This window comes from Scyliorhinus torazame, chromosome 13 (assembly GCF_047496885.1).
Source record: "Scyliorhinus torazame isolate Kashiwa2021f chromosome 13, sScyTor2.1, whole genome shotgun sequence".
Taxonomy (NCBI): Eukaryota; Metazoa; Chordata; class Chondrichthyes; order Carcharhiniformes; family Scyliorhinidae; genus Scyliorhinus; species Scyliorhinus torazame.
In genome coordinates, this window is record NC_092719.1 from 41,405,361 (window position 1) to 41,421,435 (window position 16,075).

Genomic DNA, 16,075 nt, shown 5'->3' on the forward strand with positions numbered 1-16,075 from the left:
GTCGTGCTGCTCAACGTATATGCCCCGAACTGGGATGATGCGAGATTTATGAAGCGGATGCTGGGACGTATCCCGGACCTGGAGGTAGGAAACCTGGTAATGCGGGGGGGACCTCAACACCGTGCTAGACCCAGGGTTAAATAGATCTAGATCCAGGACCGGAAGAAGGCCGGCAGCGGCCAAGGTGCTTAGGGGGTTAATGGACCAAATGGGGGGAGTGGATCCGTGGAGATTTGCCAGGCCGCTGGCCAAAGCGTTCTCCTTTTTCTCCCATGTCCATAAGGTATACTCCCAGATAGATTTCTTCGTTCTGGGAAGGTTACTGATTTCGAGGGTGGAAGGAACGGAGTACTCGGCCATAGCTGTTTCAGACCATGCCCCACATTGGGTGGATCTGGAACTAGGAGAGGAGAGGGAACAGCGCCCAGTCTGGCGACTGGATGTGGGATTATTGGCAGATGAGGGAGACTGCAGAAAGGTGCGGGGATGTATCGAAAGGTACCTGGAGGCCAATGATGATGGGGAGGTCCGAGTGGGGGTAGTATGGGAAGCACTGAAGGCGGTGGTCAGGGGAGAGTTGATCTCCATCAGGGCTCACAAACGGAAAACAGAGGCTAAAGAGAGGGAGAGATTACTGGGGGAGATCTTGAGTGTGGATAAAAGATATGCGGAGGCCCCGGACGAAGGACTATATAGGGAGAGGCGAAGACTCCAGACCGAGTTTGACCTGCTGACCACAGGGAAGGCAGAGGCACAGTGGAGGAAGGCACAGGGGATGAGATATGAATATGGGGAAAAGGCGAGTCGCCTGTTGGCCCACCAGCTTCGTAAGAGGACAGCGGCGAGGGAAATAGGGGGAGTTAGGCATGAAACGGGAACTACGGTGCGGAGAGCAGGGAAGGTGAATGAGGTGTTTAAGACCTTTTATGAGAGGTTATATAGGTCCCAACCCCCGGAGGGAAAAGAGGGGATGCAGCAGTTTCTGGACCAACTAAGGTTCCCGAGGGTGGAGGAGCAGGAGGTGGCAGGCCTGGGGGCGCCAATTGGGATGGAGGAGGTGAACAAAGGGCTGGGGAACATGCAGGCAGGGAAGGCCCCGGGACCTGACGGGTTCCCGGTGGAATTTTACAGAAAATACGTGGACTTGTTGGCCCCGCTTCTGGTAAGAACCTTTAACGAGGCCAGAGAAGGGGACTCTACCCCCGACAATGTCGGAGGCGACGATATCACTAATCCTGAAGTGAGATAAAGACCCGCTGCAATGCGGGTCTTATAGTCCTATCTCGCTTCTGAATGTGGACGCCAAGTTGTTGGCAAAAGTGCTGGCAATGAGGATAGAGGATTGTGTCCCGAGGGTGGTGCACGAAGATCAGACAGGGTTCGTAAGGGGGAGACAATTGAATATCAACGTGCGACGGCTATTGGGGGTGATAATGATGCCCCCCATCAGAGGGGGAGGCAGAGATAGTGGCGGCGATGGATGCAGATAAGGCATTTGATAGGGTAGAGTGGGAGTATCTATGGGAGGTGCTGAGGAGGTTCGGGTTCGGGGAGGGGTTTGTCAGCTGGGTTAAACTCCTCTATGGGGCCCCAATGGCATGTGTAGTCACAAATCGGCAAAGATCGGAGTATTTTCGACTACATAGGGGAACAAGACAGGGATGCCCTCTGTCCCCATTACTGTTCGCGTTGGCAATTGAACCACTGGCCATAGCGCTGAGAGACTCCAGGAAATGGAGAGGGGTGGTTAGAGGGGGAGAGGAACACCAAGTGTCACTCTACGCAGATGACCTGCTGTATGTGGCAGATCCAGTGGGGGGGATGACAGAGGTTATGCAGATATTGAGGGAGTTTGGAGATTTCACGGGATGTAGGCTTAACATGGGAAAGAGTGAGCTTTTCGTGATACACCCTGGGGACCAGAGTAGAGGGATAGATGGCCTACCGCTAAAGAGAGTGGAAAGAAACTTCCGATACCTGGGGATTCAGATTGCCAGGAGCTGGGAACCTTACACAGACTCAATCTGACTCGGCTGGTGGAGCAAATGGAAGAGGATTTCAAAAGGTGGGATATGCAGCCGCTGTCACTGGCGGGCAGAGTGCAGGCGATTAAGATGATGGTCCTCCCGAGGTTCCTATTTGTGTTTCAATGTCTCCCTATATTGATCACTAAGGCCTTTTTCAAGAAAATAGATAGGTGCATCATGAGCTTCGTGTGGACAGGGAAGGCCCCGAGGGTAAGGAGGGGGTTCCTGCAACATAGCAGGGACAGAGGGGGACTGGCGTTGCCGAATTTGGGCGACTATTACTGGGCCGCCAATGTGGCGATGATCCGTAAGTGGATGATAGAGGGGGAGGGGGCGGCGTGGAAAAGGCTGGAGATGGCGTCCTGTAAAGGAACGAGCTTAAAAGCGCTGGTGACGGCGCCACTACCGCTCTCCCCGAAAAGGTTTACCACGAACCCAGTGGTGGCGGCAACATTAAGTATCTGGGGGCAATGGAGGAGACAGAGGGGTGTGCTGGGAGCCTTGGTGTGGTCCCCGATCAGGAACAACCATAGGTTTGCCCCAGGGAGGTTGGACGGAGGGTTCCAGAGCTGGCACCGGGCAGGAATTAGGAGAGTGGGAGACTTATTTATAAATGGGACGTTTGCGAGCTTGGGAGCGCTAGAGGAAAAGTATGAGCTGCCTCCGGGGAATATCTTTAGGTATATGCAAGTGAGGGCATTCACGAGACAAGAGGTGAGGGAATTTCCGCTGCTCCCGACACAGTGGATTCAGGATAGAGTGCTTTCGGGGGTGTGGGTCGGGGAGGGCAAAGTGTCCGAAATAGACCGGGAGATGAGAGAATAGGGGGAGAAGCTGGTAGAAGAACTGAAAGGAAAATGGGAAGAAGAGCTTGGGGAGGAGGTTGAGGAGGGTCTGTGGGCTGATGCCCTAAGTAGGGTAAATTCCTCTTCCTCGTGTGCCAGGCTTAGCCTGGTCCAATTTAAGGTGCTACATAGAGCACACATAACGGGAGCGAGGTTGAGCCGGTTCTTCGGAGTGGAGGACAAGTGCGGGTGGTGCGGGGAAAGCCCGGCGAACCACACACATATGTTTTGGTCATGTCCGGCACTGGAGGGGTATTGGAGGGGAGTGGCGGGAGTGATCTCGAAGGTGGTGAAGGTCCGGGTGAAGCCAAGCTGGGGGTTAGCTATATTTGGGGTAGCGGATGAGCCGGGAGTGCAGGAGGCGAAAGAGGCCGATATTGTGGACTTTGCGTCCCTAGTAGCCCGGCGAAGGATTTTACTCATGTGGGAGGAAGCGAAACCCCCCAGACTGGAGGCCTGGATAAACGACATGGCAGGGTTCATAAAACTGGAGCGGATGAAGTTTGCGCTGAGAGGATCGGCTCAGGGGTTCTCCAGGCAGTGGCAACCGTTCCTCGACTATCTAGCGGAACGTTAGGGGGAAAATAGATAGCCAGCAGCAGCCCGGGGGGGGGGGGGGGGGAGGGAAGGGGGGGGGGTAAACTGTTTTTGTTCTAGAGGGGGTGAAGGGGCGGGGGGGAGCACTATTTCGTGTTATGTTGTTAGTTCACTATTTTATTTAAACCATGTTATCTATCAGTTATCATGCTACCGTTTTTGTTGATTTGTAAGGGGGAAAAATTGTGTTTGAAAACTTTAATAAAATATATATTCTTTAAAAACGTTGACTCTGGATCCCATGAAGTCTCATGCCATCAGATCAAACATGGACCAAGAAACCTTGTGCACATTACAATCTACCACCCTCCTAAGTACATCTCCATGTTGGACACTAATTGAAAGGAGCATTGAGGGTGGCAAGGGCACAGGACGTGCTCTGGGTAGGGCACTTTAATGCCTATCATCGAGTGGCTTGGTAGCACCATATTGAATGAGGTGGCTGAGTCTCAAATGATATAGAGTGGGTCTGCAGCAGCAAGTGAGGGAGCCAGCAAGAGGCAAAAACCTATTGAACTCATCCTCACCGTTCTATCTGCCTCAGATGCATATATCCATGACAGTATTGGTAATGGTAGGAATGACCACCTTGTGGAGACAAAGTCCCATTCACATTGAGTATACCCTCCATCGTATTGTGTGGCACTATTGTCATGGTAAATAGGATAGATTCCAAATAGATCAAGCAACTCAAATCTGTGCATCCATGTAGCGCTGTGGGCCATCAGCAGAATTGCATTGAACCAGAAAAATCAATAACCTTGTGGTCTGGCATATTCTACCATTACCATCAAGCTAGGGGATCAACCTTTGGTTCAATGAAGAGTGCAGTAGGGCATGCCAGGAGCAGCACCATGCATCTAAAAATGAGGTGTCAACTTACTGAAGTGACAACACAGGACTATTTGCATGCCAACAGCATGAATTTGACAAAGCAAAGAGATTCCACAACCAATCGTTCAGATCTAAGCTCTGCAGTCCTGCTCCATCTAGTTGTGAATGGTGGTGGACAATTAAACAACTAACTGGAGGAGGTGGATCCACAAATATTCCTATCCACAATAGCATTCGTAACCATCTTCAGGCAGATGTACCAAGTGAATGATCCATCTCCGCCTCCTCTTGAGGTCCTCAGCATCACAGAAGCCAGTCTTCAGCCAATTTGATTAACTTCAGGTCAAATAGCTGAAGGCACTGGATACTACAAAGGTGATGGACACCATTCTGGTAATAGTAGTGAGGACTTCTGTTCCTGAACTAGCAGTAACCCTAACCAAGCTGTTCCAGCACTGGCATCGACCTGCCAATCTGGAAAATTGACTATTTATATCCTACACACAAAAAGTAGGACAAATCCAGCCCACAATGACTGCCCCATCAATCTACTCTCCATCATCAGTAAAGTGATGGAAGGGTTGCCAGTGCTATCAAGCAGCACTTGCTGAACAATAACTTACTGACTGCTGGGTTTCACAAGGCAACTCAGCTTCAAACCCAATTACTGCCTTGGTTCCAACATGGACAAACGAGTTGAATTCTAGAGGTGAGATGAGAATGACTACCCTTGACATTGAGGCAACATTTGACCGAGTATTGCATCATGGAGCCCGAGCAAAAACTGAATGGAGCCAAATGGAATTGGGGAAAACTCTAGGCTGGTTAGAGTCATACCTAGCACAAAGGAAGATGGTTGTGATTGTTGGAGGTAAATCAATTCAGTTCTGGGACATTACTGCAAGAGTTCCTCAAAATAGAGTCCTAGTGCCAATCATCTTCAGCTGATTCATCAATGACGTTCCTTCCATCTTAAGATCAGAAGTGATTGGAAAATGTTCAGCACCACGCGCAGCTCCTCAACTGCTGAAGCAATCCTGTCCAATTGCAGCAAGATCTAGACAATATCGAGACTTGGGCTGACAAGTGGCAAGGAACATTCGCGCTACACAAGTGCCAGTCAATTACCATCCCCAATGAGAGAATTTAACCATCACCATTTGACATTCAGTGGCTTTAGTATTGCTGAATCCCCCAATTTCAACATCCTCAGGGTTACCATTGACCAGAAACTGAACTGGACCAGCCATACAAATACTGTGGCTGCAAGAGCAGGTCAGAGGTTCAGAACCCTGTAGCAAGTAACTAACTTGCTGATTCCCAAAGTCTGGCCACCATCTACCGACAAGGCGCATGCCAGGAGTGTGGTGGAATACTCTCTATTTGCATGGATAAGCACAGCTCAAACAATACTCAAAAAGTTTTACACCATCCCGCTTGATTGCCTCCCCATCCACAATCATTCACTCCCACCGATGCACAATGGTGGTTTGTGTACCATCTACAAAGATGCACAGCAGCAATTCACCAAGGTTCCTGAGGCAGCACCTTCCAAATCCATGACCATTACCAATTACAAGGACAAGAGCAGCAGTCACATGGGAGCACCAGCATTGCAGTTTACCTCCAAACCACAGACCATCTTGGTTTTGTAACTATAACTTCATTTGTTCACCGTCGCTGGGTCAAAATCCTGGCATTGCTTTCCTAGCACCACTGTTGGCGTAGTTACACCTCATGGAGCGCAGTGGTCTCAGAAGTTGGCTCATGTTTTCAAGTGCAATTAGGGATGAGCAATAAATGCTGTCCTAGCCAGCGCCGCTCATGAAAGAATGAAAAAGACAACACTGTCTGCTTATACTGCTAATGGAATAGAACAATACAATGTCTTACCAATGTTGAATTGGTCCTTCTGGATGCCTTAAGATGGGAAGTTACATCAAAAATTTGACATCCTGCAGTTCAAGCAGATGTCAACAACACATGCTCCATTATAATTCCTGAATAATAAGCAGTTAAACAAAACATTGACAATGTTTTGGTGTATTTTCAAACATTAGGAATGGTTTAAGAAATCGACAAAAGTTAATGTTGACTCAGTTAACAGCACCTAATAAAACCTTTACCACTTAACTGCATGTGTGTGCACTCTAATATACACAGCAAACTAAATCCAAGTGTCCCAGGCAATAAAAAAAAAGAACATATATCATGACCTCAGGTTGTTCCAAAGTACTTTACAGCTTTTTTTGTGTTTTCAGACTTGAAAACTTCCACAATAAATATCCTTGCTGCTGTAGACATTTTAGATCCTCGTCAAGATTGTAGCTTCCTTTCATTAATGCTGCTTTCAATACTCCTATTTAAGGCATGGCTGACCTGCTGAATTTCCTAACCCCAGATAAAGTGATAGGGAGTGCATTTCATGCTGTTAGCTCCCTGATTTCATCTAAATGAATCACAACCAGAAAAGTAGCATGAGCCCCATGCTAACTGCTTCAGGCAGCTGCAGCACATACCCTGACCGCTTCCTTCCTGATTATTCTGAGTTAAATCATTTGCACAGTTTTGTAGCATCAGTGTGTAGGTGTTTCCAAACTGGTCTCCAGCGCATTAAGGAACTGGTTTCAATGCTTTTCTCCAACATACTTTGAGTATGTGATGAAAATAACATTACCCAGTTATAGTTGACATGCAACTTAAGAAGACCCTTCCAATCTGTACAGTTAATCCTAATGAAATTCTAGGGAGAATCCTGCTGCAAATGTGAGAACCATTTATCACTTGGCAGTGGTGACCTGTGTGGATCCTGGATTGTTTACTGAGTCAGTGGGCTGGCAACGTATTATCATGGGATTGGCAAGTGTGAGCATCACCTCAGGAGCATCATTAATGCCCGTCTAACCAGGGTGACTGGAGCCAGGGTGAATACCGAGTATTCACCAGGATTCTCCCAACCCTCGTTATAATCCATTCGACCCTAGTCCTGAGTGGGCTGATGTAACAGAAACTCCCAACGTCAGGAATCCCAGCACTTGCCTCCACCTCCTTGCTCTAATTTGCCTTTTATGAGGGCAAAGGCTCCGCCCATACAAACCAAATATGAAATGGTGAGAACAGGTTCATATTGCAGTTCTGCTAGAGATAAAACAGGAGATTGACATATCCCCAGAAGAATCCCTGGAATAATGACACTATATTTGGCAATTTTTTTCCACGTTGACAATGGGTTGTGACACAATCAAGATAGACTCTCACAGTTAATAATAATAATCTTTTTATTGTCACAAGTAGGCTTACATTGACACTGCAATGAAGTTACTGTGAAAAGTCCCTCGTCGCCACATTCCGGCACCTGTTCGGGTACAACAGAGGGAGAATTCAGAATTTCCAATTCACTTAACAATTCACTTTTGAGACTTGTGGGAGGAAACTGGAGCACCCGGAGGAAACCCACGCAAACACGGGGAGAACGTGCAGACTCCGCACAGACAGTGACCCAAGCCTGGATTCGAACCTGGGACCCCGCCGCTGTGAAGAAACAGTGCTAACCACTTGAAAGGAATGCTTGTGGTGCTAATGGAAAGAAATAAATGACCTACTTTACGAGAGGAATTCACTGAAAAATGCCCCAAAAAACTTGGGAAAGTTAAAATAATAAATGAAATGGATAAGAGCGCAGTATATTTGATAGGATACAGCTGTGATATAGATTCCACTTGGAAAATTGAAATCAGAGCCTTCACTTCCTGAGAACTCTTAACCACCATAATTGTTGTGTCTAGAGAAATAAATTCAACCTAATTCCGCTTCCTCCGCATAGAAGGCAATAAATGAGGCAACAGATGTTCTCCATATCTGTCCTCAGACTGTGTTTTCCTGCTAACTGAAATTACAATTTAAAGTAACGTTGCAACAAAACAATTAATACTTGCTCAATCTTGTTATCAGCTATCCAAAATATTACAAAAATCTTTTCTGATGTTCATTTTGATTTGACATAGAACCGTTAAATGTACTTATAACTTCTGTACCTTTCTGAATATTGCAAAGCATGGTAGGGATTACACTTCTGCACAGATGGTAAGTTTTTCTTTTCTATCAGAAAAAAATGATGAAGAAAGTGTGACTGATTAGGGTGAGAAAGTGATAAACCATGCATACCATTAATCGAAGCAAAATTCCATGTTGCATTGTAGCAGAAATATTGAGAAAATGTTGCATGTAGCTAATCATGAAATGAAAGAAGAATGTACACTGGCATTTGTTGATCCCACTCGTATGAAATTGAGACATCTGTCATAATATACACCAGTATATCATGGTGCAGATACACACACACTGATGGACACACAGCAAGACTAATCAACACACACAACACTGCAACCAATCACCAGTTAGAGCACACCCACCATAAAGACAGGGGGCATCAGAGTTCCCGCTCATTCGGGATGCATCCTCTTAGAAGGACAGAGCTTACAGCTTACAGCACAGATCTTCACCATGTGCTGAGTGCATAGACTGATTAGAACAGGCATAGGTCTTTAGTTTAATCTAACATCGTGTGAACCCACAGTGAAAGTATGTTCAACAGTTTCTAACTTAATAAAATAGTGTTGCACTATTTTAAGTGTTGGTGGCCTGTATGTGTTCCATGGATCCAGAGCACCCAACACATCAACATCTTTTAGAATCCTGCAAGTAATCGTCCTCATGAACAATCCTAAACTGCGGAGGGAAAATGTGCTTTTTTAAAAACCAGTAATAACACAGGTTAAGTATGGAAAGAGCATTGGCGGGATTATCTGAGCCCCGTGCTGGGCTGGAGAATCCCGCAACCGCGCCACGCGCAGCGGAGAATCGGTGCCATTGGCGCCAGCGCGTTTGGCGCGGCGCTGGTCGCAGGCCGCTCTATGCGGCCGGGCTGCCAATTCTCCGGCCCGGATGGGCCGAGCGGCCGATCTAAAAAGGCAGAGTCCCAGCGGCGCCGTCCACACCTGGTCGCAGCCGGCGGGAACTCTGCGTGCAGGGTCGGGGGATGGCCCGTGGGGGGCGGATGGGGGGCTCCAACCCCGGGGGGGGTCTCCGATGGGGCCTGGCCCGCGATCGAGGCCCACCGATTGGCGGGCCAGCCTCTCGCTCCACGGGCCTATTTTCTTACGCGCCGGCCCCTGAACTCCCGCGCCATGTTGCGTCGGGGCCGGCACGTTGATGGAGGCCACCGCGCATGCGCGGGTTGGCGTCGGCGCCACTGCGCATGTCCTCATTGACGCCGGTGCCACTGCGCATGTCCTCATTGACGCCGGTGCCACTGCGCATGTGCGGATCCCGCAGCGCACAGTTCGCGCTGGGATGTGAGGCTGGAACAGTGTGAACCGCTCCAGCGCCATGCTGGCCCCCTGTCGGGCCAGAATCGGTACTCCCAGTGGCCCGATCACGCCGTCGTGAAACGCGACGGCGTTGCCGACAGCGTGGACACTCTGCCGCCGAATGGGAGAATCCCGCCCCATAACTCATCAGTTTTGTAAAATCCAGCTTGCTGGCATATACACTAGGAGATTGGCTGAACTCACACAGGTTTATAACCTCACTGTAATCAGGTCACAGTAAATGACAAGAGGGAAAAAATACACCCCAAAAAAAGAGGAACTGAATCAGTTCGCTGCTCAAAAAATTCTTTCCCATCTATTTTTACTTCAACCTGGCAATAAACACAATAAAATCATTTTTAAATATAGACTATTAAAAATCAATCGAATCAATAACGGTATGACTGAACTTACTATGTCTTTTATATCTTTGAGTACTTTTATTGACGTTATTACCCAGAGATCTCAACCTGTCAGAACAACTTAGTGTTTGATTGGGTTTGAGTTGTGTTTAGAGTCATTGGGGCGATTTTCAGCCTACGTTTGCCAACAGAGAGAACGGCAACGCGAGCAGAAAACCCAGGGGAAATGTGGGGCTGGATTCAAGTGCTCACCTAAATGTCTCTTAAATGTTCCCACCTCTACCACTCTATCAGGCAGTGAGTTCCAGATTCCCAGCCCCTCTAACTATCCTGCCCCTTTGTTTAAGTCTATACCCCCTGGTTATTGACCTCTCTACTAAGGGGAAAAGTTACTTTCTATCTACAGTATCTAATTCCCTCATCATTTTGTACCCCTCTCATTCTTCTCTGTTCTAAGAAAAACAACCCCAGCCTAGCCAGCCTCCCTTCACAGCTGAAACGCTCCAGCCCAGGCAACATTCTGGTAAATCTCTTCTGCACCATTTCTATCACAGTCACATCCTTCCTCTAGTGTGGAGACCAGAACTGCACACAGTACTCTAATTGTGACCTAACAAGGGTTTTATACAGCTCCATCATAAGCCAAAGAGGAGGCATACAAATTGACCAGGAAAAGCAGCAAGCCTGAGGACTGAGAGAAATTTAAAATTCATCAGAATAGGACAAAGGGTTTAATTCAGAAGGGGAAAACAGAATACAAGAGTAAACTTGCAGAAAACATAAAAACTCATTCCAAAAGCTTCTATCGATATGTGAAGAGAAAAAGACTGGGGAAGACAAATGTAGGTTCCTTACAGTTAGAATCAGGTGAATTCATAATGGACAACAAAGAAATGGCAGACCAGTTGAACAAATACTTTGGATCTGTCTTCACTAAGGAGGACACAAATAACCTTCTGGAAATACTAGGGGGCAGAGGGTCTAGCATATAGCAGGTACTGAAGGAAATCCTTATTAGTCAGGAAATTGTATTGGGGAAATTGATGGGATTAAAACTGGATAAGTCCCCAGGGCTCGATGTTCTGCATCCCAGAGTACTTAAGGAAGTGGCCCTGGAAATAATGGACACATTGGTGATCATTTTCCAGCACTCTATAGACTCTGGACGTGTTCCAATGGAATGGTGGGTCACTATTGTAACCCGACTTTTTAAAAAAGGAGGAAGAGAGAAAATGGGATATTATACATCGGTTAGCTGACATTGGTGGTGGGGAAAATGCTGGAGTCAATTATTAAAGATGAAATAACTGAGCATTTGGAAAGCTGGGACAGGATCAGTCCAATTCAGCATGGATTCACTAAAGGAAAATCATGCTTAACAGATATTCTGGAATTTTTTCAGGATGTGACCAGTAGAGCGTGTTGTATTTGGTCTCGTAATTTATGAAGTAACTCACCAAACACTTTAATGTCCAAACCAGGATCCTTTTATTATGTCTCCTGGTAGGATGGCAATCTGATACAGAGCACGTTATCATGGAGTCTTGCTACTCCTCTGGAACTTACCAATTACATGTACATCTTATTAACCTTTCCTTGTTGTTCTGAAGATGGCCGGATGCGCCTCTCTTTATAGCCAGGTCGCAGGTCACATGATCTTGGTCGGAAGACCGCATGGTGTGTCTGTACAGCCACCTTCTGATTGGAGGTCTCACACCAGTCAACTATGATATAGCCCATAAGCATATCACCACATCCCCGTTCCTCACAAAACAGTAATACAAAATCTCTTCTTTACTGGTGAAGTGGGAAATGGTTCAAAAGGGCACTTGGCACAGAAGATGGCTGCCTGACACACAAGATGGAGACACAGAGAATAAAGCAGACATAACTGATGCCTGGAGTCCAGCGGTGTGCCAGGAGGACAGATAGGAACAGATCCAGGACAAAGGAAGATTAAGAAATACATAAATGCGGGACACCACTTGAATAAAGCTGACTTCAGCCAAGGTGTACACAATGATATGCCAATACGAATGTCTTGGGCCATTTCCTAAAACAAAGGAAAAATCGATACTATCTTCCTGCTGCTGCCTGTAACCTGTTAAACCTCTTTGACTGTGGCTGTGTAAATGGCAAAATGCTTACAAATAGCGATGTACAATCTATAAAATGTTTAAAGATAACAAGGTGATAATTGTTTTGTATCTGGGCTCATTGTGAACCCGAAGTGGCTGTTTAAAGATAACGAGGTGATAATTGTTTTGTATCTGGGCTCATTGTGAGCCCAAAGTATAAAATGAATGACTGCCATTCAAACCGGGAGAAAGGCTGTGTACCGCGGGGTACGTACGCTTTCTCCCGAAGCTTCGTGTAACAATAAAACTGCATTTATCTGATCACAGCAAGTCTGACTCTTGAAGTGGTCGATTTTTCCCACAACACAGGCAACATTACACATTACATTTTATACAAATATGGCATGTAGCTGGCACAGTGAGCAAATTGTATGAAAAATACCCATTTGCATTCTGTGGAGACGTCATTGTTTCAAGTCAGTGCCCACTTCTGCAGAATCTGGCTCTTTTACCGGCTTCCTATTTTTCTTAAGCTTCGCCCTGTGTTTTTGAAAGGCCTTGGTCCAAGATCGCCATATCTATGCCACCAGTTGCTTTCGCTTTTGTTTTCTGGCATGTTGTTGCTGGTTACCTGCAAGTGATTTCAGTACTGGTGGCGAGATCAGGTAGTTCTCCCAGCCTTTTCTTCTTCTTCTTTTTTCTTTTCTGGACACGGTGAAGTATTCTAGTGTGTCTCTTGTAGCAGCCTCTGGTGTGGTGCTGGCTGTCATTGTGTGGTGAGCTGCCCAAAGAGGTTTAGGCGTCTCCTCATCTCTGGTAGGCGTGAGCATGCCCATTTCTGCGGCCTTACCAACATGCTGGATCACCTCAGTTTCTAGTGCCTGCACGAAGGATGGAACCATATTTGGCGGTCCACCTCATCCCGGTTTGCTAGAGCATCAGTGATTTGCCCGTCATCACTGGAGATGACACTGGCTTCTGGCTTAGCTGATCCAAGCCCTAGGTCTTCTAGACCAAACTCGTGGTCCGTGGAGCTGCATAATGATATAGTCAGTAGGTCGCCTTCCGAGTCAGTGTCAGAGTTGCCGAATAGCTCAACCTCCACACCACTGCAATCAGCATCTTCATTAGTGTCCTCCCACTCATCATCGGTGTTGCTAACTGCTTGGGAGTACATCATTGGAGTCGTTTCCAGAACTTGCGGCGGGACCTCGCATATCTCCGAGGCCAGTTTTTCCAAAATCAGTATGATTTCTAGCATCTTTGGTTCCCTCAATGGCCGATCGTCCGTAGTATCAGCAGCCTTGAATTCTGCGCCATCTCCAAATTCCCGCTCTCCACAGAGTCCAGCGTGGTCCGGGCATCCCCTGTGACCACCTTGTCATTGCTTGCAGACCGCCAGAGCCTTGTCTCTGGAAAGTCACCTGTGCTGCTGGAGAAGAGATGTACCAGCTGCTCATAGCATTGATCATCCGCCTCACCTTCACCATCGTCAGTAACCTCAAACAGATTTAGAGAGTAATCGGCCTCAGATTCAACATCATCGTCAGTCTTTTCACTTGAAAAATATAACTTTGCATATGGGGTTATTCGTTTTTGAAATAGTGCACCAAATTCCAAAATCAGCCATTTGTTTGGCCGCCAAAGCTTGGCTCAAATTTCTACCCTGCGGAACTTACAGTGGGACTAAAAGTTGATATCCTTGGCTATGGTTCTTGTCGCTGTTCTTGGATTGCTTCGACCCCCCTGTACTTTGGTTTCAGTCGAATTGTTCGTTCTGTTACATTTTCGCCCTCCCTCCAGTCGATTGTACAGCCTGTGGAGCTGATGATCTGAGGCTCATCCACGCACGATTTCAACGGCCGTGAGTCCAACTGATACACTTTAGTGTTCACCTCATTTGTGAAATACTCATTAGGCCCGAATGTAAACTCCAGAGCGAAGATCCACGGCTTGTCAATCTCTGTCCATTTAACACTCACATCTCACAGATGCTTTAATAGGGTTTCATCATATTCTCATGTCATGCCATTGAGTCCATGCACGTTCTTCAAGACTGTTAACAGATCACGGCGCTGAGGTGCCAAGTTCGATCCCGGCTCTGGGTCACTGTCCGTGTGGAGTTTGCACATTCTCCCCGTGTTTGTGTGGGTTTCACCCCCACAACCCAAAGATGTGCAGGGTAGGTGGGTTGGCCACGCTACATTGCCCTGTAATTGGAAAAAATTAATTGGGTACTCTAAATTTATTTTTAAAAAGACTGTTAACAGAATTGCGGACTGCTCGCCAAACCCTAAACTTGGTTTGTCATCTTCCACTAGGTTTTCTTCTAAATCCTCATACGCCGTGCATACCATAATGCCTTGCAGTTACTCACTGTGCTCAGATGACCAGCTATCACCCAAAAGATTTAGCCGCTCGACAAGATTCAAAGATTCACACGATTTTATACCAATTACTGAGTCCACATCCAAATCTACAAATGAAAGAATATTGTGTGCTTTATGCCTGCCACTGAGAGCACTAATTTGCAAACATCAAAGATTTCTAGAGTTCTTGTGCCAAAGTCTATCATGATCCCTGACCGATTAGCAAAGTCTCGCTGCACATTTAGCTTCTATAAGCCTGTTGATTTACGAGGTTGGCTGTCGTTTAGGGTCAGAGTCACAACGAATGAAAGTATCATTGAGTATTACCTTCGATTTGAGTACAGACGTGAAATTTGTCAGAACATTCTGATTGTCTTCATCCATTGTTCGGATTCTGCTTCCATCTTTGTTTCTGTAAGTCGTGTGGTTTCTCGGTGCGGTAAGATCAATGAAAAATTGGTCTTCTGTGTTTATCTCATCTACTGCATGCACCGCTCGTGCATGATCTATGGTGGAACACGCAAAGCATTGCTTTGCAAAATGCCCAGCACGGCTGCACCTGGAATAAACTTTTCCATAGGCCAGGCATTGCTGTGGGGGATGTAGAGTGCCACATCTTTGGCAAAAGATGGTGGCGGCGGTTCCTGGTGGCCACTTAAAATGGCCGCCTGCACTTGACCAGGTTTCTTTATGATGTGCGTCACAGCACTAATGGCGCTGGCTTCTTCATCCATGTTGGCACCAAATTGTTTGAACATAGCGTGTCTATTCTTTGTGCAGCTATCTCGCTCAATTGGCAAATCTTCACTGCCTTTTCTTGCACCAAATCTTCCTCCCACAATAATATCACCAAAGCTTTTCATCAAGCACACCAAAGACAATTTGGTTGCAGATTAAGGATGATTTCAAGTCACCGAAGTTGCATGACTGGGCCTTCAGTCTCAAGCCTGTGACAAAACTGTCAAATGATTCGCCAGGTCTCTGGGTATGCATACGAAACATATGGCACACAAACATTTCATTCTTCTTAGGGGAACAATGCTTATCAAAGCGCTTTATCACTTCACCAAAGTTCTTCTGATTCCCCTCACTTTCAAAGACAAATGAATTATATAGATTGAGCGCTTGTGAACCTGCCAATGTCAGCAGCAATGTGATTCGCCTTTCATCAGGCTGGGCCTGCAGGCCCACGGCCGAAACATTAAGTTTGAACTGCTGTTTGAATAGCCAACAGTTCTCATCTACATTACCGGATATCTGAAGCTGGTGGGGGGCCCTTACTTAGTCCGTCCATCTCGAGCTTCAACATTTTTTATGCATTGGGTCACCTCAGGCAGCAGTTCACCAGACCGGCCTTCAAGCCGAATGTAGTCACTGCTGTTGCCAACCTCAAATCTTCAGCAGTCGTGGTACCATGTTGTGTTTGGTCCTTTGTACTTTATGAAGTAACTCACCAAACACTATGATCTGTCCGAACCAAGATCCTTTTATTATGTCTTGTGGTAGGATGGCAATTTGATACAGAGCACATTATCACGGTGTCTTGCTACTCCTCTGGAATTTACTCCGAACACTGACCAATTCCATGTACGTC